The sequence below is a fragment of the Pelophylax lessonae genome (genome assembly GCF_965119305.1).
Source record: "Pelophylax lessonae genome assembly, chromosome: 7".
Taxonomy (NCBI): Eukaryota; Metazoa; Chordata; class Amphibia; order Anura; family Ranidae; genus Pelophylax; species Pelophylax lessonae.
This window is the reverse complement of record NC_138774.1, coordinates 83,762,054-83,787,156: the sequence shown is the minus strand read 5'-3', so window position 1 is coordinate 83,787,156 and position 25,103 is coordinate 83,762,054.

Below are 25,103 nucleotides of genomic sequence, written 5' to 3'. Positions count from 1 at the left end.
TTCGGTCTTTTTTTAGTCCTCACCGCCCAGGCCTCTCAGCTGCCACATCGCATCGACAGCGTCTGCATCACATGGTGGACGATTACGTGAGGGCACAAAGTGACACAGAGGGCTTTTCATGTGACGAATCAGATCCACTGGCATACTGGGTCTTAAGATTAGACCACTGGCCAGAACTGGCCCAGTATGCCATGGAGTTGTTGGCCTGCCCTGCTTCCAGTGTCCTATCGGAACGGGCATTCAGCGCAGCAGGAGGATTCGTCACAGACCATCGAACGAGACTCTCCACCGACTCAGTCGACCGTTTGACATTCATTAAGATGAATCAGTCGTGGATATCAAGCTTTGATGCACCTGATGCAGACCTTGTAGACTAGGCTATCATTGTGATGTGGCAGTTGAGCCTCAGTTTAAGCCTGGACCATAGTGCCACCCTCAAACCCTTCTCTCATTCTCTTTACGTTCACAGAACCACATTTTGGTTATAACAAAAACTACGTTTGCGCACCTGTTCCACAGGTGCACACCTTTACAATTTTTGGGCCTCCTTCAACACTAGCTCTTTGGGGTTAAGGTGGGGAGGCTATGCTAAAACAAAAAACTACAATGTTTGCGCACCTGTTCCACAGGTGCACACCTTTACAATTTTTGGGCCTCCTTCAACACCAGCTCTTTGGGGTTAAGGTGGGGAGGCTATGCTAAAACAAAAACTACAATGTTTGTGCACCTGTTCCACAGGTGCACACCTTTACAATTTTTGGGCCTCCTTCAACACCAGCTCTTTGGGGTTAAGGTGGGGAGGCTATGCTAAAACAAAAAACTACAATGTTTGCGCACCTGTTCCACAGGTGCACACCTTTACAATTTTTGGGCCTCCTTCAACACCAGCTCTTTGGGGTTAAGGTGGGGAGGCTATGCTAAAACAAAAACTACAATGTTTGCGCACCTGTTCCACAGGGGCACACCTTTACAATTTTTGGGCCTCCTTCAACACCAGCTCTTTGGGGTTAAGGTGGGGAGGCTATGCTAAAACAAAAACTACAATGTTTGTGCACCTGTTCCACAGGTGCACACCTTTACAATTTTTGGGCCTCCTTCAACACCAGCTCTTTGGGGTTAAGGTGGGGAGGCTATGCTAAAACAAAAACTACAATGTTTGCGCACCTGTTCCACAGGTGCACACCTTTACAATTTTTGGGCCTCCTTCAACACCAGCTCTTTGGGGTTAAGGTGGGGAGGCTATGCTAAAACAAAAAACTACAATGTTTGCGCACCTGTTCCACAGGTGCACACCTTTACAATTTTTGGGCCTCCTTCAACACCAGCTCTTTGGGGTTAAGGTGGGGAGGCTATGCTAAAACAAAAACTACAATGTTTGCGCACCTGTTCCACAGGGGCACACCTTTACAATTTTTGGGCCTCCTTCAACACCAGCTCTTTGGGGTTAAGGTGGGGAGGCTATGCTAAAACAAAAACTACAATGTTTGTGCACCTGTTCCACAGGTGCACACCTTTACAATTTTTGGGCCTCCTTCAACACCAGCTCTTTGGGGTTAAGGTGGGGAGGCTATGCTAAAACAAAAACTACAATGTTTGCGCACCTGTTCCACAGGTGCACACCTTTACAATTTTTGGGCCTCCTTCAACACCAGCTCTTTGGGGTTAAGGTGGGGAGGCTATGCTAAAACAAAAACTACAATGTTTGTGCACCTGTTCCACAGGTGCACACCTTTACAATTTTTGGGCCTCCTTCAACACCAGCTCTTTGGGGTTAAGGTGGGGAGGCTATGCTAAAACAAAAACTACAATGTTTGTGCACCTGTTCCACAGGTGCACACCTTTACAATTTTTGGGCCTCCTTCAACACCAGCTCTTTGGGGTTAAGGTGGGGAGGCTATGCTAAAACAAAAACTACAATGTTTGCGCACCTGTTCCCCAGGTGCACACGTTTACAATTTTTGGGCCTCCTTCAACACCAGCTCTTTGGGGTTAAGGTGGGGAGGCTATGCTAAACAAAAACTACCATGTTTGCGAACCTGTTCCACAGGTGCACACCTTTACAATTTTTGGGCCTCCTTCAAAGCCAGCTCTTTGGGGTTATGGTGGGGAGGCTCCGCCAACACCAAAACTACCATGTTTGCGCACCTGTTCCACATGTGCACACCTTCATAATTTTTTCGCCTTCTTCAACACCAGCTCTTTGGGCTTACAATGGTATGGCTCCGCCAACACCCAAACAACAATTTTTGCACACCTGTCACACAGATGCATATCATTGTAATTTTTTTCCTTACAAAGGCAATTATTGCCTTCATTACCAGCACTTTCATAGGGATACGGTGTCAAGGCATCGTCCGCACCACCAAATGCCCAATTTTTAAGCATCCTTTACTTCTATTCAAAGTCAAGAGACAACAGTATTCATCCAAAACATCTCTAATCTTGTTCACTGTGCACTACATTGTGGCCCCTACCCCTAACCCTAACCCAGGGGCGTAACTACAGGGGTTGCAGGGGTTGCAATCGCTACCGGGCCCCATGCTCCAGGGGGCCCGGTAGCAAACCAGTGGGTGAACTTCCAGGATCGCAAAGGTCACACTTGCAACCGGACCCTGGCATTGCACCACTGTGGGGAGGCCCCAAGATTGCAGGAAGGGGGCCCACTGCAGAACTTGTGAAAGAATCCTGCTGCGGGACCGTAATAAAAGGCCATGCAACAAGTGTAAAGAGCCCCAGGATTAGTGGGAAGAGCCCTGGGCTTGAAGGTAAGGGCCCCGGCCAGGGGTCTGGGGGGCCCTTCATGGTTTCTTGCATCAGGGCCCTGAAGGTTCTAGTTACGCCTCTGCCCTAACCCTCAATGTATCCGTGCATATATGTCTGTTTCTTGTGAGAATTCAAGTTAAAGTGCACCAAACACCATTTTACATGAAATAAAGTGCAACTACATACATCTTTGGACTTCTTGAAACATTTGGTAATAATAGCCCCATTGTGGAAATACACCCGTTAATTATATGCACATTTAAAGAGACAGCACCTTTTTCCAAAAAGAAATCTAATCTTGTTCCCAGTGCACTGCATTATGTCCCCATCATACACATTGGCTGAGCCGTTGATTAGGAGCAAAAGAAAGGTGCGGTTAAGCAAAAAAGTCATTTTTGAAGGTTTGGTATGCTGTAATTCTGGTTCTGGACATGCCACAGAGCTGAAACTTCACAGATACACCTTTTAGACCCCCCAGACACTAAATCCAAAGAAATCTCTCTCTTTTTTTTTCAATTTTTTCAATAATTGGCTCTCTATCAAAAACGACAATTTTTAAGAACTTTTTTTTGTGTGATTAATAGTCCCTGGGGCATGTCCCAGAACCCTAGGCACTTTTTAGGGGCATTTATTGGGTTTTAGGGCTTCAAAATGGTGTTTTTTGATTCCAGAAGTTCGGGTCCCATTGATTTCAATGGGGTTCTGAAATCCGAACCGAACTTTCGGGAAGTTCGGGTGTTCTGGTCGAACTGAACGTTTCAAAAGTTCAATCATCCCTAGTTCTAATCCCTCTCCACTTTATCCAAACCTAAAAAGAAAGTTTGGCCTTTAGTTATAATTTAAATAATGCATTACAATTTAAAGTGATTGTAAAGGGTATTTTTTTTTTTTTAAATAACAAACATGTTTATACTTACCTGCTCTGTGCAATGGAATTGTGCAGAGCAGCCACAAACCTCTTCTTTTCAGGTCCCCCCGCTGGTTTCTTCTGGCCCCTCCCCTGTGTCCAGTGTATGCTCGCAACCATCCATTGACACAGACAGCGGGACTCGGCCCGACCCTGCTCCCTCGTCATTAGCTTTAAATGACAGCACTCGGAGCCAATGGCTCTTGGTGCCCCAGCAAAGCCAGCGAGACCCTGAAGTGAGGGGAGAGAAGATCTACAGACGTGCACAGTGCTGGATCAAATGAGGGCTCTGGTAAGTAAAGGGGGGGGGAGGGAGGATACTGACACCTAAACATTTTTACCCTAATGCAAGAAATGCATTAATAAAGGTCGGGGCCGCTAATAGGGAGGGACCCCCCGGGACCCGTACTCCTGTAGGGGGCTCGGGCACACTGGGGGGCTCCAACAGCATGGGGAATTGGTGAGGTCAGGATTTATAGCAGTCTGACAAACCTGCCCACAACAATGCTGTTCATTGGAGCATTTAGCAGGGAGGGCTTGTCGGACCACTGTGCTGGAACCAGTGAGAGCAGCGGATCTCTCGGGTGTAGCCAGCGAGGCAGAGTTAACTTTTACTTTGCTTTTTATGCAGCCTAACTGGATGATACTAATAAAACCTGAAGGATATAGTTTTCACCCATTTTAAAATTAAAAAAAGATTTAAAAAGATTAATTAAAAGTTGTGTGGATCTTGGGTGAAAACTTTAAAAACGAGACCCTTAAAAGTATTAGTGTTGATAATGTGGGTGAATGATACTTCACCTAACAGCACCACATCCCAATTGTGGAAAATTGCAAACTAGGAGATTTGTGGACTTTTAAAGGTGCTTGAATATAGAGAATAATGAACTATATTAACCACTTAAGCCCCGGAGGATTTGGCTGCTAAAGGACCAGGGGTTTTTTTGCGATTTTTTACTGCGTGACTTTAACGGACAATTGCGCGGTCGTGCGACGCTGTACCTCAACGAATTTGACGTCCTTTTTTTCCCACAAACAGAGCTTTCTTTTGGTGGTATTTGATCACCTGTGCGATTTTTTGATCACGCGCTATAAACAAAAAAAGAGCGTAAATTTTGCAAAAATAACAATATTTTTCACATTTTTTTATATGAAATTCCCCCAAAAAAAAGTAAAAATCAAAATTTTTTAACATTTTTCGGCCAATTTGTTTTATGCTACCTATGTTTGGTAAAAAAAATTGCAAAAAGCGTATTTTGATTGGTTTGCGCAAAAGTTATCGCGTTTACTAACAAAGGGAAAGATTTTTGTCATTTTTGGTGTTTTTTTTTTTAACGCGTAATGGCGGCGATCTGCGATTTTTTTTTCGGTACTGCGACATTGCGGCGGACAGATCGGACCCTTGACTGACATTTTTGACACTTTTGGGGGTACCAGTGACATTACTGCAGTAATCAGTGCTATACATATGCACTGTTACTGCAAAAATGACACTGGCAGGGAAGGGGTTAACTTTATTGGACAGGGAGGGGTTAAGTGTGTCCTAGGGGCGTGATTCTAACTGTGTAGGGACATTCCTATTGGTGTAAAAGCAAAGATCAACCGTTCTACATAGTAGAACGGACAGATCTTCACTTTTACACAGGGAGAACTGACAGGCAGCTTGTTTACACAAGCTGCTCTGTCTTTCTCCCTTCACAGGAGCGATCGCAGTGTGACTGGCGGACATCGAGTCCGCCGGTCACACGCACTGACTTGTCTCTGAACGAGCCGCGGCGGGCGCGCGCCCGCCCACGATAGGCTCGCAAGTCAGTGACAGGCGAGTGACGTACCGATACGTCACTCTGCCTGGCCGGGGCTGACCGCCGCAGTATATAGTCGTGCGGCGGTCGGTAACCGGTTAAAATGTCATTATTTATTTAATACAAATGTTAAAAACATTTCATATTAAAATACACAATCTGTACATAATCTCATTGTGGTTACTTCCATATAGGCATAATGGGAACAATTCCCAACATGTTTCGCCCCTGAGGGCTTCTTCAGGGGAAATAACAGCTGCTTGTGCTCTTGAGGCCTATACTTTGCTGTATGTGGAGGAAACAGACAGAATCCACAGCGGTGTCCATAGATGGGACTATAAGTGACCACAGGAGGTACAGAAGAACCAAAAAGAGTGCAACTTAAAAAAAAAGTGAGAATCACAGCCAGTTTTGTGTAGGCTATCATCTCAACAGTGAACACACTCATTCACGAACATTTGCATTTTCGAAAAGTTGGCATACGCTGGGTTGCAAGGTCAGCATTTCAGCACTGATGAAGAAGTGAAGCAGGTTGTCCTACGGTGGTTAGGGGTACTGAAAACTTTTTTATGCCACAGCTTTCCAGGCATTAGTTAAATGCTGGGATAAGTGCATAATTGTAGCAGGGGAGTTTGTAAAAAATTAGATGCAGTTTCCACTCCTTTAAAATTTTATTTTTATTATATAAAATTAAAAGTCCCCGTTTGACTTGAACGCCCCTCGTAAATTTTCTTTTTAATGCCCATTAGTGGAATTTTCAAGTTTCCTGAAGTTGGGCTTTCATACATCGCAAAGAGCAATAATAATGCACCTTCACCACAGGCACAGCTAATATCAATATCACTATAAGGCCTGTTTCACACAGGCTTCAGCTTGTGTAAGAACAGTGCTAGCAGGCTTCAGCACTTCCTGAAACTTGTTGAAAGCCTGATGAAGCCTGCTAGCATCTTGCTTAAAGTGGCAATCAATGCTTCGATTTGGAACATTTACAAACTGGAGCTAAATAGTACTTTAAAAGCTTTAACAAAGCTTGTTAAAAACTCTGCAAATGCTTTGTAAAGCTTGCTGTTCACACTGCTCTTATACCAGCTGAAGCCTGTGTGAAACAGGCCTTACAGTGAGATTTATATTAGCTGTGCATATGATGAAGGTGCATTATCCACTGGAAGACCAAGCCTTTTCTGGCACTTTTTGTTTACAAGTTAAACCTCTTCCGGACCACCACATATACTGCTGCAGGCAGCCCCTCCTGCACGAACCGACGTAGCTGTACGTTGGTCGTGCGCCTGCAGCTAGGCGCGCTTGGGAGTGGGGACTCCAATGCACCGGACCGGCCGCTCCCACGATCCTTCCCCCCTGAGAAAGAAGGACGGTCAGCTGTTGTAAACACAGCTGACCATTCTTCTCTCTGGAATGATCATAGAGCGCCTCTGATCCTTCTATGTCTCTATGATCATTTCAAAAGCCCAAGCCCCATACAGTTAGATACACTCCCCTAGGCTTACATTTAACCCCTTGTGTTAACCCCTTCCCTGCCAGTGTCATTATTACAGTGACAGTGCATATTTTTAGCACTGATTACTGTAGTAATGTCACTGGTCCCCCCAAAAGTGTCAAAAATGTCAGTTAGGGGTCCAATCTGTCTGCCGCAATGTCGCAGTCCCGCAAAAAATCGCAGATCGCCACTTACTAGTAAAAAAAACAAAACAATAAAAATTACATAAATCTTTCCTGTAGTTAGTAGACGTGATAACTTTTGCGCAAACCAATCAAAATATTCTTATTGCGATTTTTTTTACCAAAAATATGTAGCAGAAAACAAATTGGCCTAAAATGTTAAAAAAATTAGATTTTTACATTTTTTTAGGGGGGGAATGTTCTATAGCAGAAAGTAAAAAATATTGTTTGTTTTTTTTCAGAATTGCCGTTCTTTTTTTGTTTATAGCGCAAAAAAATAAAAATCACAGAGGTGATCAAATACCACCAAAGGAAAGCTCTATTTGTGGGAAAAAAAAGGACATACATTTTATTCAGGTACAGCATCGCACAACTGCGCAAATGTCTGTTAAAGTAACGCAGTGCTGAATCGCAAAACATGGCCTGGTCTAAAGGGGGGAAATCCAGACCTGGTCCAAAACTGATTAAGTCAGTATTTTTTGCTAGAAAATTACTCAGAACCCCTAAACATTATATATATATATATATATATATATATATATATATTTTTTTTTTTTTAGCAGAAATCCTAGGCAATCCTATGACAATTGTTGAAATTTTTTATCACAAGTATTTGCGCAGTGGTTTTTCAAACGCAATTTTTTGGGAAAAATTCACTTTAATGAAAAAAAAAAAAAGAAGCAATATATAACCCAATCTTTTGGTAAAATGTGAAAGATAATGTCACACCAAGTAAATTGATACCTAATATGCACACTCTCATGGCGACAAACTACGGTACTTAAAAATCTCCATAGTCGGTGCATTACAAATGTTTACAGGTTACCTATTTAGAGTTACAGATAAGGTCTAACGCTAGAATTATTGTTCTCTCTCTGACATTTGCGGTGATACCTTGTGTGGTGCGAACACCGTTTACATATGCGTGCGTGACTTATGTATGCGTTCACTTCTGCGCACGAGCATGGAGGGATCGGGGCACTTTACATTTTTTTTTACTTATTTATTTTACACTGTTCCTTTATTTTTATTTTTTTATCACTTTTATTTCTATTTAAAGGAATGTAAACATCCCTTGTAATATAAATAAGGAAGGCAGGTCTTCTTTATGGAGAGATCTGGGGTCAAAAAGACACCAAATCTCTCCTTTACCTTTAAAAGCAAAAGATAAAAAAAAAAAAGACCCTAGACCCGAAGTGACGTCATGATGTCGTTCCGGTCCTCCAAGGCCAAGGAGATGGTCTCTGTTCACCTCTGTTACCAGCCGGATGCACCTGATCATTTCTCGGGCGCACCGGGAAAAACGGTAAGCCTGTGAAAAAACAGCGAGCAGGGGGCGGGGGGAACGTGAGCCACTCGGATCACTTTCATGAGAAAAAAATAAATAAATAATAATAATGAAGCTGTCAGCCATAACCCCGGTAAACTACTTGCAAACCGCAATGTATATATACATATTGCGGTCGGCAAGTGGCTATTTTTGCTGTTTGCATTGTAATAAAGCCCAACTTCAGGAAAATTCCTCTACCGGGTGTTAAAATAAAATGTACTTATCTGATCATCTAATACTCCGCTCCTTTACACTGCTTGACTGGTCCCTGCAGCATCTTCTCCCCCATGCTCCAGCGGTCTAAGGTCCTAACATTATCAAAGAACACAGCAGGGTCTATATTCCTGCACTGGTCATGATTCAGAGGGACAGCCCACGGCAGGAGCACGGGGGGAGTGATGTCTGCCATGTGAGAGGAGAATCAGGTAAGTAAAAATGCTTTTACTCTCCCATAGACCTAAAGGAGCCGTTAACCTATGCAGTGCAGGTTGCAGCCCAACTGCAAGGAGTAATTCTAACATTTCCCGTAGTTGGGCATTGACAATTTTATTTGAACGTTTGTACTGAAATGCCAAGTCAATGAATTGAGTTTGAAAGCCATTAACATTCTGTCCAGACCTACTACTTGAATAAAATCTCTGCTATATTAAACACTTTCCTTACAGTACATGTTGGCCCCAAACCAAAAGCACGTCCACAGTTGGATTTTCCTTTCATTTGAGGAAAGTTTTCTATCCTGCTCCTTTTAAATTTGTCATCACTATGTACAAAAACAGACAATGATTTGGAAACATAACGTAGCTCAGATGTACGCCTCTTGGTGTAACTCAGGAATTTACCATGTACTGAATATTGCTTTTTGTTACTGCCTCTGTTCCATGCAAAGTTATTATACTCTGTATTACTGTCTGAACTTCAATAAAAAGTTATATAAAAAAAAAAAAAAGACAATGAATCGACCCCACTAACCATTAGAAAATCGAACCAACATTTCAAAAACAATGGTTTTCTAATGAAATCCTATTGGTGTGTGACCAGCTTCAGCGGAGAAGACCATTGTCCTTTTATGCAATGCTCTGCACAGTGACGGACACAGTAATATTCTGCTTGGCAGATGGGCTATGTTGCTCTGTTTATCAAGAGAGAAACTTTGTTTTAGCTCAAAGTTTTGACAGCTTATTAGCCGAATCCCGGGGGAGCCGGTTGCTTGCAGGGTGAGTTATGGAATGAATTTATTAGCTGGAATAAGGTAATTGCAGTTCTAATTAACACAACCGGCATATAAGACAAACTCATTAAATCAACACGTGTATGTGTCTGTCTTTATATGAGTGCTCAGTGTGTTTGTTAGTAAATAAGACATAACTGATTGCGGGTCCAAAAGTAGTCTAAAGCTATCCATACACATGCGAAGAGATCAGGGGAAATCTTGTCTGTTGGTCCTTTCCAATACTATGGATGGCTCTCAGTGATGGACAATTATCCTAGACAGATTATAAAGACTTTCAGACTAAAGCCCCGTACACACGTACCGATTGTCGGCCGTAAAGATTCGGCCGACGACCGATCGGCCGATTGTAGGCTTGTTAGTATGATGCTTCCGACAGCCGACAGCGCATTTTCGGCCGAACAGAATCTGTCATGCAAGCATTAAAATTTTTGTTGGCCAACACCAGAACAGCCGATTGTTCGCCAGTCAGTACTGATTTCGGCCGAGAGACAGCAGATTTGCAAGACTGGGCATGCTCAGAAAAGAAAAAACACACGGAAAGTTAACCATCACATGACATCACTTCTGCAGTCGGCTGTTGTTGGCCGACAAAATTAGTGTGCAGTCTTTTGCACTTTTCAACAGACAAGACAGCCCTCGGACAAAAGACGGCCGATCGTTCGGCCAACGATCGGTACATGTGTACGGGGCTTAAAGCCTCATACACACGCAATGAATTTCCACCGACCGGTCGTCCGTCTTTTGTCCAGAGTCGTGCTCTAGACTGCACACGAATTTTCCCGCACGACAGAATTCTACATCAGAAGTGATGTCCTGTGTTGGATTGTTTTGTATGTGTTCTTTCATCTCTGAGCATGCCTAGTCTTGCTCATAAGATTTTTCCCCATCGAAATCTGTACTAATGAGATGAAAATCGGACGTGTTTTGACAGTCGACACCATACTAACAAGCCGAAAATCGGCAGATCGGTCGTCGGACGAAAATTCCCGACCGAATTTCTACTCGTGTGTACGGGTCTTAACTATTGCATCTTCCTGTGATAAATGACTTTAGCTGCATCTGCCCACAACACTCAATTCCTCCCCTAACCCCTCTCTATTCATGTAAAGGGTATATCAATCTTAACACTGACGTTTTCTCATTTGCTAACATTTCGATAAATGCATTGTATATGTATAACAGTGATACCATTTTTTATATTTGTTTGAAATTTGTCTACCTTACTATTATTAGTAAGCATTGTTTTCAGTTCACCCCAGTGAACTACAGAACACTCCCCCCTATATTTTGGAGTTACCAGGGAGAGGTTCTGTAGTCCTAACACACTATACAGTATATATATATATAGTATATCCTCTCTGCTATCAACACAGAGCTCCTTTGTTCCTCCTATTTAGGATCACAGGTCTCTGTGTTGATATTACAAGCCCAACCCCCCCCCCCACACACAGTTAGAAAACACCCCCTAGGCTCACACTAACCCTTTGATCGCCCATGGGTTAACCCCTTCCCTGCCAGTGTCATTAACCACTTTACAACCGCCTGCCACAGATATACTGCGGCAGGCAGTCGCTCCTGGACAAATCGGCGCTCGCTCTCGGGAGTCTAGGGGGCGAGCGTGCACCGCTGGCAGCACGCTCCCACCCGCTGCTCGTCAGCGGGGAAGCCAATGCATGGGGCAGGCGGCTCCGATTACCGCTTGCCACCCGCGATCGCTCCCCGCTCAGAGAGAAGAACGGTCAGCTGTTGTAAACACAGCCGACTGTCCTTCTCCCTGGGATGATTATATAGCCTATGTGATCCTTCTATATAGGATCACATGTCTCTATGGTCATTTCAGAAGCCACGCCCCCCCCAGTTAGAATCACTCCCCTAGGGTCACATTTAACCCCTTGATATCACCCACAGGGTTAACCCCTTCCCTGCCAATGACATTATTACAGTAACTGTGCATATTTTTAGCACTAATTACTGTAGTAATGTCACTGGTACCCCCAAAAGTGTCAAAAATGTCAGTTAGGGGTCCAATCTGCCTGCCGCAATGTCGCAGTCCCGCAGAAAATCGCAGATCGCCACTTACTAGTAAAAAAAAAAAACAATAAAAATTACATAAATCTTTCCTGTAGTTAGTAGACGCGATAACTTTTGCGCAAACCAATCAAAATATTCTTATTGCGATTTGTTTTACCAAAAATATGTAGCAGAAAACAAATTGGCCTAAAATGTTAAAAAAATTAGATTTTTACATTTTTTTAGGGGGGGAATGTTCTATAGCAGAAAGTAAAAAATATTGTTTTTTTTTTTTTTTTTCAGAATTGCCGTTCTTTTTTTGTTTATAGCGCAAAAAAATAAAAATCACAGAGGTGATCAAATACCACCAAAAATGTCAGTTAGGGGTCCGATCTGTCCGCCGCAATATCGCAGTCCCGCTAAAAATCGCAGATCGCCACCATTTTACCAGAAATATGTAGCAGAAAACAAATTGGCCTAAAAATGTTAAAAAATTTTGATTTTTACATTTTTTTTTGGGGAATGTCATATAGCAGAATATGAAAAATATTGTTTTTTTTTTTTCAAAATTGTCCCTCTTTTTTTGTTTATAGCGCAAAAAATTAAAATCGCACAGGTGATCAAATACCACCAAAAGAAAGCTATTTGTGGTAAAAAAAAAAAAAAAAAAGGACGTAAATTTAATTTAGGTACAGTGTGGCACGATCATGCAATTGTCCGTTAAATTAGTGCAGTGCCAAATCGCAAAATAGGGCCTGGTCAGAAAGGGGGCAAATCCTTCTGGTCCTAAAGTGGTTAATACGATAAGATTGTGGTTATTTTTAGCACTGATTACTGTAGTAATGTCACTGGTCCCCCCCAAAAGTGTCAAAAATGTCAGTTAGGGGTCCGATCTGTTCACCGCAATGTCACAGTCCCGCCGCCATTACTAGTAAAAAATAAATAAAAATTACATAAATCTTTCCCTTAATTTGTAGACTCGATAACTTTGCGCAAACCAATCAAAATACACTTATTGGGATTTTGTTTACCAAAAATATGTAAAAAATATGTAGCAGAATACAAATTGGCCTAAAATTATGAAAAAATTCGATTTTTAAAAATTGTTTGGGGGAATGTTATATAGTTATATATGTTGAAAAATACCGCTTTTTTTTTCTTTCAGAATTGTCGCTCCTTTTTTGTTTATAGCGCAAAAAGTAAAAATCGCACAGGTGATGAAATACCACAAAAAGGAAGCTCAATTTGTGGGAAAAAATAACATTTATTTGGGTACAGCGTCGCATGACCACGCAATTGTCAGTTAACGTAATATAAATAAAAAAGTGCAGCGCAATCATATAAATATAAACATTACAGCAGCAATATATAAAAACTGATGCATCCAAGTCCACTTATAAGGAGATAAAAACACCGAAATATCATATATCAGATAAGTGCAAAAAAAATCCAGTCTGTAAGGTGCAAAGAAAGATGTAAAGAAAGTCCTTCCTTAAGATTTGGGAAGCAGAGGCCAAGGTGCTGATGACAAATTCATGCAATTAATTTTTTATGTGCTCATATCGTCCCACCACCAAGTCATTCTCTGCCTCTCACCTTCATATACAGACCCTACAGGGCCAGCCAGCATTGAACCAGGTGTCCTGATAGTGAAGCTCTTCTTCCACTAGGGATAACTATCCCAGACCTCCTCCGCAGTAAGTATATGCAGGGAGAAAGAAAAGATCTAATGCTCTCCGTATAATGAAGGATTTTTATTAAAATGAAAAGTTGCACTTACAATAAAGGCATCTGACAAGCAAGGTGTGCATCGGCGTATTCCTGGTGAGTTCATGGTTGGTCCTGGCCAATGCACACCTTGCTTGCTTGTCGGATGCCTTTGTTCAACTTCTTTATGTAAGTGCAACTTTTAACGTTAATAAAAATCCTTCATGAATTTGTCATCAGCACCTTGGTCTCTGCTTCCCAAAACTTACAGAAGGACTTTCTTTACATCTTTCTTTGCACAGACTGGAGTTTTTGATATATGATACATTGGAGGTTTTATCTCCTTTTAAGTGGACTTGGATGCATCCGCTTTTATATATTGCTGCTGTAATGTGTATCTTTATATGATTGTGCTGCACTCTTTTATTTATGTTCAGTGGAGGTTTTATGTTATTGCCCTTGAGTGTTCAGCTGCTAATCTTTATTCAGATACATCTTAGTGTAAAGTTCAGCGCTAAATATTGTTTTATTTATTTATCAGTTAAAGTAACACAGTGCCGAATCGCAAAAAATGGCATGGTCATTAAGGGGGGAAATCTTCCGGTCCAGAACTGGTTAATTGAACAAGCTGAAGATAGAAGCTGATTGTTTACCTTGCACAGCAACACCAGATTTTGCACTCTCCAGTTTTAGTAAGGCCCCTTTCACACTTGTGCAACTTGTCCTGCGACTTGGGACTGCAAAGTCCCGTGACAAGTTGTACCCCATGATTTCCAAATGAGTGCCGTTCATATCTGTGCGACTTCAAAGTAGTCCCTGCACTACTTTGGTCCAACTTTGATGTGACTTGTGGTCCAATAACCTCAAGATTACACAGGTATTGCTTCAAGCCACGTCAAAGTCGTGCAACTTTCAGGTTGCACAAGTGTGCAAGGGGCATAAAATCAACCCCTATATGTTTATACATAAATAGGTGGATGTAAACCTAATTACTAAATCCTCATATATATTTCAACATGTTTCTAAAGTTTAAAAGTTATTTTCAATATTTTAATATCTGATTTTAATTAAAATAATACCTAGGAATTCTGCCATAAAGTTTCTCATGAAAGGCACATCCTCTTGGGCCCCTTTCACTCTTATGCCGATGTAGCACCAGGGCTGGACTGGGAATAAAATTCAGCCCTGGAAAAAATGTCATACCAGCCCCATAGCATTATTATACCGGCCCAACAGCATAACGCCATTATTTCCTTGTTCATAAAAGGGAAAACCATGCATTTTAAAGCAAATTTGAAGAGTGTACTATCATAGATAAGACAGATATGAAAGCATATAGGGCTTTATATATAAAAGAGTAAATTCTATTTAAAAGTGGTAAAAGTGCGGACATGGTAAAGGAGATGTCATAGGCTGTGCGGACATGGTACAGGACATGTCAGGGGCTGTGCGGACATGGTAAAGGAGATGTCATAGGCTGTGCGGACATGGTAAAGGAGATCATAGGCTGTGCGGACATGGTACAGGACATGTCAGGGGCTGTGCGGATATGGTACAGGACATGTCATAGGCTGTGCGGACATGGTAAAGGAGATGTCATAGGCTGTGCGGACATGGTACAGGACATGTCAGGGGCTGTGCGGATATGGTACAGAACATGTCAGGGGCTGTGCGGACATGGTACAGGACATGTCAGGGGCTGTGCGGACATGGTACAGGACATGTCATAGGCTGTGCGGACATGGTACAGGACATGTCAGGGGCTGTGCGGACATGGTACAGGACTTGTCAGGGGCTGTGCGGACATGGTAAAGGAGATGTCATAGGCTGTGCGGACATGGTACAGGACATGTCAGGGGCTGTGCGGATATGGTACAGAACATGTCAGGGGCTGTGCGGACATGGTACAGGACATGTCAGGGGCTGTGCGGACATGGTACAGGACATGTCATAGGCTGTGCGGACATGGTACAGGACATGTCAGGGGCTGTGCGGACATGGTACAGGACTTGTCAGGGGCTGTGCGGACATGGTAAAGGAGATGTCATAGGCTGTGCGGACATGGTACAGGACATGTCAGGGGCTGTGCGGACATGGTACAGGACATGTCATAGGCTGTGCGGACATGGTACAGGACATGTCATAGGCTGTGCGGACATGGTACAGGACATGTCATAGGCTGTGCGGACATGGTACAGGACATGTCATAGGCTGTGCGAACATGGTACAGGACATGTCATGGGCTGTGCGGGCATGGTACAGGAGATGTCAGGGGCTGTGCGGACATGGTACAGGAGATGTCAGGGGCTGTGCGGACATGGTACAGGACATGTCAGGGGCTGTGCGGACATGGTACAGGAGATGTCAGGGGCTGTGCGGACATGGTACAGGAGATGTCAGGGGCTGTGCGGACATGGTAAAGGAGATGTCAGGGGCTGTGCGGACATGGTACAGAGATGTCAGAGGCTGTGCAGACATGGTACAGGAGATGTCAGGGGCTGTGCGGACATGGTACAGGAGATGTCAGAGGCTGTGCGGACATGGTACAGGAGATGTCAGAGGCTGCGCGGACATGGCACAGGAGATGTCAGAGGCTGTGCGGACATGGTACAGGAGATGTCAGGGGCTGTGCGGACATGGTACAGGAGATGTCAGGGGCTGTGCAGACATGGTACAGGAGATGTCAGAGACGGTGCGGACATGGTACAGGAGATGTCAGAGGCTGTGCGGACATGGTACAGGACATGTCAGAGGCTGTGCGGACATGGTACAGGAGATGTCAGAGGCTGTGCGGACATGGTACAGGAGATGTCAGAGGCTGTGCGGACATGGTACAGGAGATGTCAGAGGCTGTGCGGATATGGTACAGGAGATGTCAGAGGCTGTGCGGACATGGTACAGGAGATGTCAGAGGCTGTGCGGACATGGTACAGGAGATGTCAGAGGCTGTGCGGACATGGTACAGGAGATGTCAGAGGCTGTGCGGATATGGTACAGGAGATGTCAGAGGCTGTGCGGACATGGTACAGGAGATGTCAGAGGCTGTGCGGACATGGTAAAGGAGATGTCAGAGGTTGCAGACATGATGAGGGGGGTGGGATCGGTGGCAGCGGTGGTGGTGATGAGGGGGGTGGGATCAATGGCAGTGGTGGTGGTGGTGAGGGGTGTGGGAATCGGTGGCAGTGGTGGTGGTGGTGAGGGGGGTGGGAATCGGTGGCAGTGGTGGTGGTGGTGAGGGGGTGGGAATTGGTGGCAGTGGTGGTGGTGGCGAGGGGGGTGGGAATCGGTGGCAGTGGTGGTGAGGAGGGTTGGAATCGGTGGCAGTGGTGGTGAGGAGGGTTGGAATCGGTGGCAGTGGTGGTGAGGGGGGTGGGAATCGGTGGCAGTGGTGGTTAGGGGGGTGGGAATCGGTGGCAGTGGTGGTGAGGGGGGTGGGAATCGGTGGCAGTAGTGGTGGTGAGGGGGGTGGGATCAGTTGCAGGGGTGGTGGGGGGGTTGGATCAGTGATGGTGGTGAGGGGAGTGGGATCAGTGGCAGCTATAGTGGTGAGGGGAGATTGGTGGCAGTGGTGATGGGGGGGGGTGCCCCCCCATCCTATCAGGGATAAGATATGTGGGGGTGGTGAGATCAGCAGGGGGCAGTGGTGATGGAGGATGGGATCAATTGCACTGCTGATTACTGTACTTACTTTGTCAGTCGATTCCTCCTCAGCCTCAGTGCCTCTTCACACGTGCCTGCAGGGAAGCTTCTTCTGACGTGTGGGTCTCCCAGCAGAGAGCAGAGCTCCTCCCCCTCACTCTATTGGTCGTCAGCTACACCGGCACCTTCAGCTTCTCTCTCTGAAGCTATGGGCGGAGAGGATAGGCGCAGTGACACTGCTCAGCCAGCCTCCCCTTAGCAGCGAGCAGACAACGGTGGCGGCCACTCCCCCAGTCACACACAGCAGCGGAACTTGCAGGCGGCCGGAACTTGCGGGCGGGCGGGCGGCCGTGAATGGCGGGCGGGCGGGCGGGAGCGGCCTGAACTTGCGGGTGGGCGGGCCCTCTGAGTGCTGCTGCTCTCAAAGCGGCCCCAGGGCAGTCGGCCTACCATGAAATCTCCCGGTATCCCGGTACGCCAGTCCGGCCCTGTGTAGCACCCTTCTAGATAGGTGCTAGGTTAAAAGCATTGTTATGCTCCATCTGCTTATCAGGGGAGCCTGATCTGTTAGTTTTGCCTTTCACATGTGTCCAGGTGTGAGTCACTTGGTCTGAGGGAGTGTCCCCACTGTATCCAATTGGGGAGCCTGGACAGTGGACAGTGGAGGAAACCGGGCCAGTGGCAAACAAGCTTTTGTGGCAGTCCCAGTGGGAGGGCACCACTGCAGTGCATCCTGGGATTGACCATAAAAGTCAAGGGAACATGTGACAGGGCGTCTTTGGCGGGAAGCAGAGTCCCAGGAGGAGGGTGATGGCTGTCTCTCCCCCTGCTGTCTGAGGAAAGTGGTCACTGGCAGTCGGCCTGGTGAGCCAGGTGTGGAGCTGAGCCTGAAGGATCCTGGAAAGCTGCTGGCAGAGTCACCTGGGGGTCTGCCAAGGAAGGGGGGCAACTCTAGAGAAGTCAGAGGATAGAAGGTCAGCTCACACAGTTAGCAAGAGTAAAGGGGGTGCCAAGTATAACCCAGAAGAGTAAGGGTAAAGGGGGTGCCAAGTGGGGCCCTGAAGAGTAATTCACTACACAGTTCGCTTATCAAGTACTTCACTACAGTGGCAAGGTGAAGCAGTGGCCTTGCCGCACTCAACATATCTAGGACTTCTCAAGTGTGCATAGTTTATCTAGCTGGAGTATCCCACTCATCCCTTCTCCCATCCCAAGTTCTAAAATAAAAACAACAAAAAACAAATCCCCTGGACTGTTTCCTGACTGAGCCAAGCACTTAAAGCACTAAGAATCGATAAGTTGTTGCTAAGGGTAACCCAGGGGAATCCGCTTCAAGCAGCTCCCAAGGGAGTAGTGCTACACTACCTAAAAGTCACGTGATTTTACTGCGATTTTAGCGTGATTTTGACTGGATTTGAAGCAATGCCTATGTCTATGGACCTCAAAACGCAATAAAATCGGCCCAAAGTATTGCAGGGACTACTTTGAAGTCGTTGCGACTTGAAGTTGTAGAGATATGAATGGCACTCATTGGAAATCATGGAGTATGACTTGTCATGCATCTTTGCAGTCCGAAATCGCAGGACAAGTCGCACAAGTGCGAAAGGGGCCTTATAGGGTGACCCCACTCTGTCCCTGTGTCCCAGCGGTGGCTCTTGTGGTGTCACCTTGTCACATAGACTTTCACTCTCTGAAGTGCACATAGACAGAAGGTGGCTGCAAAAGCGCTCCAGGAGATCAGCAGCACTAAGATGCTACAGATGGTGAAAAGCAGGCAATAACTGGTATAGTATTGAAAGTAAATGACAAATGTTTATGATTCACAGTGCTTTAGCAAACTAAATGCCATTCAATTTGGGTTTACATTTACTTTAAGTCCGTGCCTAATGCAGATGTTTAGGTGTGTGAATGGGAGGCATCTGTGTGTGTTTGAGGAAGGAGCTCCTGTTTCTAAGGGACGGTCATGTTCCATAAAGCTCCCTGCAGACTGGTGAACCACGAATATATATTCTGTTCTGCTGCAGATACAGTCTGGCAGCATCTGACAATAAAAACTCATCTGCATTAAAGGTACAACATAAGCATGGCGGATGGAGGATGGCGGGTAAGCCTGAAGGTACAGGGGAAGGATAGAAACTATCTCCAGGGTATTATTAAAGTAGAACCCCCCACTTTCACTTGAAAACACAACAAATCATTGATACTGGGTCTAGTTGTGGTAAGTTGTTTTTTAGCCTCGGTTTCCACTAGTGCGGCTACGAAGTCGTGCTACTTCTAGCACGACATCGTAGCGAAAGTAAACTGCGGCTTCAGTGAGACTTGTCCCTCATATATAGAGGGAAGTCGCACTGAAGGCGGCTCAAAAGTAGTGCACGATCTACTTTTGAAGTCGCCGCAACTGAAGCCGCGGCAGTGGAAACGGGCCCCATTGAAAACAATGGGTTTTGACTTGCTGTGCGACTTGACATGTGTCAAGTCGCACCGCAAGTCGCACTAGTGGAAACCGAGCCTTAATGTTTAGGCTTTTTGACCCCTAAAAATGTGTGCATGATTACAATTTTATTATCCATGCATACCTGGACCTGCTGTTTTCACAGCATACAATTACACATAAAAACTAATATATATATATTTTTTTAATCCCTAAGGCAGGTTTCACATAAATGCAGACCCGGGTTTGTGCCTGGGGTCCGGTGAGTGTCTGCTCACCAGTTCAGGTGCAAATTTTTGCCTGAATTTGCACCTGAATCGGAGCCAAAGACACACAGGACCCTTTTCCAATGTGGACCGCGGCTGCCCCGGAGCTGTGTTGAGAGCAAATCACACTCTCTTGTCATGCGAATTGGATGGGAAAGCCGCATCCAATTCACATATGTGTAAACCCAGCCTAAGTCTCTCCTAATCTTTAAAGCAGAGTTCCACCCTCTTTTTCAACTAAACGGATTTGAGTAGGCATATGCTTTTTAAAAAAGAATTGGGCAATATATTTTTATTTTTTGGGGTCACTTACCTTATTTTTGTGGAATCTTTGTCCGACTTCCTCCTTCTGCGGCCACGGCCCCGGGGGTCACTTCCGGTTTTGCATTGCATCCTGGGAGATGTGTGTCATCAATCCCAGGAGGCAATGGGCATGGCCGGCCGATCCTCTGATTGCCGATCGCAATCTACAGTGCATGTGCAAGATTGCGATCGGCATTCTGGGTAGCCAGAAATCTTCAGACGCCCACACCGGAGATGGCCGCGCTCTGCAATCAATTTTAAAGGTAAGAAATTATCAACAATTAAAAACTGTACTGTACTGTAATGTGAGGATAGTGTTAATGTAATTGGCCATTTGTTAGTAATAAGGGGGTATTTTTAGTTTAAAAAAAGTTTTTTCAGCTTTAAATTCAAAGTGTAAATTCATCTTCAGCAACATTTTCTAAAAATACCTCTATGCAATTCAATAACCCCCCCCACCCCCACCCCCATATACCAATGCTCCTCTTTTTTTTTTTTAATAATATACCTGCTCCCATTTCACATGCAGCTGTTGGGGTAAACGTTTTCTTCATAAACTGCTGTCCCCTTGAACCCTCTCCATCCTGCTGTTTGTAGACATGGGAGGTTCATTTAGTTCTGAATCAAAATTTGGACAAATGTTTTTGTTATTTGGAAATTCGGATCAATACAAATTACAACAGTAACACATTGAAACAGATCTGAAATATTGAACCAAAATTCGGATTCAATTTGATTTGAAATTGAATGGAATTTGAAAACAAATTCAAATCAAAATTGAATTAGAAAAAAAATTAGAAATAGTTTTTGTAAAAAAAAGAATACAGTAAAATAGAATATAAAATAATAAAGCAATAGAATAAAAATGAAAGAATAGTAAAGAATAGAATAGAAAATAAAAGAATAGAATAGAAAACAATAGAATATAAAAAAAATATAAAGAATATAACCATATTCAGAAATACCAATTTAGAATAGAATGAATTAGAATAGAAAAGATTAGAATAGAAAAGAGAAGAATAGAAAATAAGAGAATAGAATAGAAAATAATTGAAAAATAATTACTATAGAATAAAATGAAATAGAATATAAGCGTTATATTCTTTCTATTGCATTTCATGCTATTATATTGATTTTCTATTCTATTCTTTTCTATGCTCTTATTTTCTATTCTATTGTTTTCTATTATTTTCTATTCTATTCTAGTTTTTTCTACTCAAATTCAAATTCATTCTCTTCGAAATTCGAACTTTGAAAGATGGTTATTTATGCTATCTTATCCTATTCTATTCTATCCTGTTTCTATTCTATTCTTTTCTATTATTTTTTATTTTATTCTAGTTTTTTCTACTCTAATTGACAAATGTGACTATTCTTAGGCCTAGTGGACAGAGAGGAGGTGGGGTTGGAATTCTGCTTTCCCCTCAAAGCACTTTTCAGGTTCTTCATCCACCCCCTGCTCTGTCTCTCTCCTCATTTGAAGCTCACTGTATTCGTCTATTTTCTCCAGTTTCGTTGAGAATTGCTGTGATCTATCGGCCTCCTGGACCGGTATCAGGCTTCCTTGATGACTTCTATGCCTGGCTACCCTACTTTCTCTCTTCTGAAATCCCCACAATCATTCTTGGAGACTTCAACATCCCTGTTAATCTTAACACTCCTGCTACTTCTAAACTTTTGAGCTTAACCTCCTCTTTTGACCTAAAACAATGGACACATGCTTCTACACACTCTAATGGCAACAGCCTTGACCTCATGTTCTCCTACCTATGCACTCCTCACAACCTCTCCAACATTCCATTCCCTCTCTCTGATCACCACCTCATTACTTTCAGTCTCTCCTTGTCCTCCTCCTTACCTTCCAACTACTGAACAATTACCCGTAGAAACCTTTGCCATCTTAACCCTTCACTTCTTTTTTCTGCTACAGATGGTCTCTTCAACACAATCTCATCGCTCTCCTGCCCCAACATGGCCACTTCTGTCTACAACAGTTCACTGTCATCTACCCTGGATGCTTTGGCCGCCCTCACTACACACAGAATCAGGCCCCGACCGCTTCAACCCTGGCAGACAGACAATACCAGAAGCCTCAAAAAACGTAGTCGCGCTCTTGAGCGTCTGTGGCGTAAGACTAAGTCACAGCAAGATTTCAGCCAATATAAATCTGCCCTCCAAAAATACAGTTCCTGCCTCCACACTGCCAATCGGACCTACTTTATCACTCTCATTAACACCCTCTCACACAGTCCCCGTCAACTCTTTTCGACCTTCAACACTCTACTTCGTCCTCCATTGCTTCCACCCACTAACTTACTCACTGCCCAAGAGATTGCTTCACTTCAAAAATAAGATTGATACAATTCGTGAAGAGATCTTTACACTACAGATATCTCCCTCGCCTTACATACCTTGTCCTCCTGCACAATCAATACTTCCCTTGTTTAACCCAACTACTGTAGAGGAAGTCACTAAAATTTTTTCTAATGCCCACCTAACTTCCTGCCCCCTGGACCCTGTTCCTTCTCAAATACTACGGTCACCCTCTGACTCTATCCTACACTCTTTAACTCATATCTTCAACCTCTCCCTCTCCACTGGCATCTTCCCCAACTCTCTAAAACATGTGCTAGTAACTCCCATGCCAAAGAAAGCCTCACTAGACCCCTCCAATCTTAATAACTTAAGACCCATCTCCTTACTCCCTTTAGCTTCCAAACTCCTTGAACGTTTAATCTACAACCGCCTGAGCAAGCACCTCATTGAGAATAACCTCCTTGATCCCCTTCAGTCTGGATTTCGCCGGCAACACTCCACAGAAACTTCTCTCCTAAAACTTACAAATGACTTACTAACAGCAAAAACCAATGGTCAATACGCAATACTCTTACTCTTGGACCTCTCTGCTGCCTTTGATACTGTTGACCACCCCCTCCTTCTCAAAAATCTCAGTTTGCTCGGTCTCCGTGGCTGTGCTCTCCATTGGTTCGAATCTTACCTATCTCACCGCACCTTCAGTGTCACTTACAATTCCACTTACTCCTCTGCAACTCCTCTTACTGTTTGGGTTCCCTAAGGTTCTGTCCTTGGACCGCTACTATTCTCAATCTATACCTCCTCCCTGGGTCAGCTAATAGCCTCCCATGGCTTCCACTACCATTTCTATGCTGAGGACACCCAAATCTACCTCTCTACTCCTCAGCTCACCCCATCAGTCTCCTCCCGCATCACTGATCTACTAACAGACATATCAGCCTGGAAGTCTCACCACTTCCTCAAACTGAATCTATCTAAAACCAAGCTCATAATATTTCCTCCTCTACGTGCCCCTTCCCCGGAATTCTCTGTCAAGATCAATGGAATAACTATTAGTCCTTCCACACATGCCAGGGTGCTAGGGGTAACCCTGGACTCTGCACTGTCTTTTCAGGCTCACATCCAATCCCTGTCCAAATCATGCTGCCTTAACCTCCGCAACATCAATAGAATACGGCCCTTTTTAACCAATGACACCACCAAGCTTTTAATTCACGCCCTGGTTATCTCTCGCCTCGACTATTGCAACTCCCTCCTCATTGGATTACCCTTACATAGATTATCCCCCCTTCAATCCATAATGAATGCTGCTGCAAGACATCCACCTTACCAACCATTCAGTGTCCTCCACCCCTCTCTGCCAATCCCTTCACTGGCTTCCACTCACCCAACGAATAAAATTCAAAGTTTACAAAGCCATCCACAACTCTGCCCCCAGCTACATCACTAACCTGATCTCAAAATATCAACCAAGCCGCTCTCTTCGGTCCTCCCAAGACCTCCTGCTCTCTAGCTCCCTTGTCACCTCTTCCCATGCTCGCCTCCAGGATTTCTCCAGAGCTTCTCCCATTCTTTGGAACTCTCTACCCCAATCTGTCCGACTGTCCCCTAATCTATCCATCTTTAGACGATCCCTGAAAACCCTTCTCTTTAAAGAAGCCTACCCAGCTACTAACTAATAACGCTGTTTCACTTGCTCCATCAGCTCATCCCCCACAGCTATTGCCTTTTGTATCAATTGACCCTCCCTTTTAGATTGTAAGCTCTAACGAGCAGGGCCCTCTGATTCCTTTTGTTCCAAATTGTAGTGTAATTGTAATGTCTGCCTTCATTTTTTTAAGCGCTGCGCAAACTGTTGGCGCTATATAAATCCTGTATAATAATAATAATAATAATAATAATAATAATAATAATAAATCAAATGCATTCTATTAGGAAATTCGAATTTCGGAAGATGAGTGAATATTTTTTCTATTTTATTCTTTTTTGTTCTAATTTTCGAATTGTCAGACAGTCAATATCAATAGCCTAACGCAACAGCTGCATTTAAATGGGAAAAACATTTGAATCCAAATGTGTTTTCAAATTTGAATACCGATTCGATAATTTTTTTTGAATGCGGTCAGATTTTTGTTGAATTTTCGGAATTTGAATCTAAAACGAACAAAACGAATTCCAAAACAAATGAAACTAATATAATGAATTTAACTCAACTAATTTATTTAAATACAGAATCAAAACTAAACAAACCTCATATTTTTTATCCTGCACATGTCTGGCTGTTTGTATAACACTACAATTTTGAGCCCCCTAGTGGTCACTCTAGGCTGCTCAAACTGTGGTTTTAAAAGTCTAAAATGTTGTTGACTTTAAGTCTTGCAGCTGAAAAATTGAGAGGATGCAAACATTCTATTGTAAGTGCTATTGGTGCTGCTCTTTATGGACTTAGAAGGATGCTGATCACTTTATTCAAACAACCTAGGCCAAATAGCCTTTGCCTTTCAATACCCAAGCCTTCAGGCAGAACTTCTCCACAGCAAGATGATGAATGGTCTCTTCAGACATGAGGTTCAAAAAATCTGGAAGAGGCAGAGGGTCCTGAGTTTTCAGCCAAACCAACAATGGATTGGCCAATTGGAAATTATTGCTAGAACCTGTAGTTTTTATTTGAAGAAATTTGAAGATGTTTGGCACCGAAGAGAAATCGTAGGATTGAACATT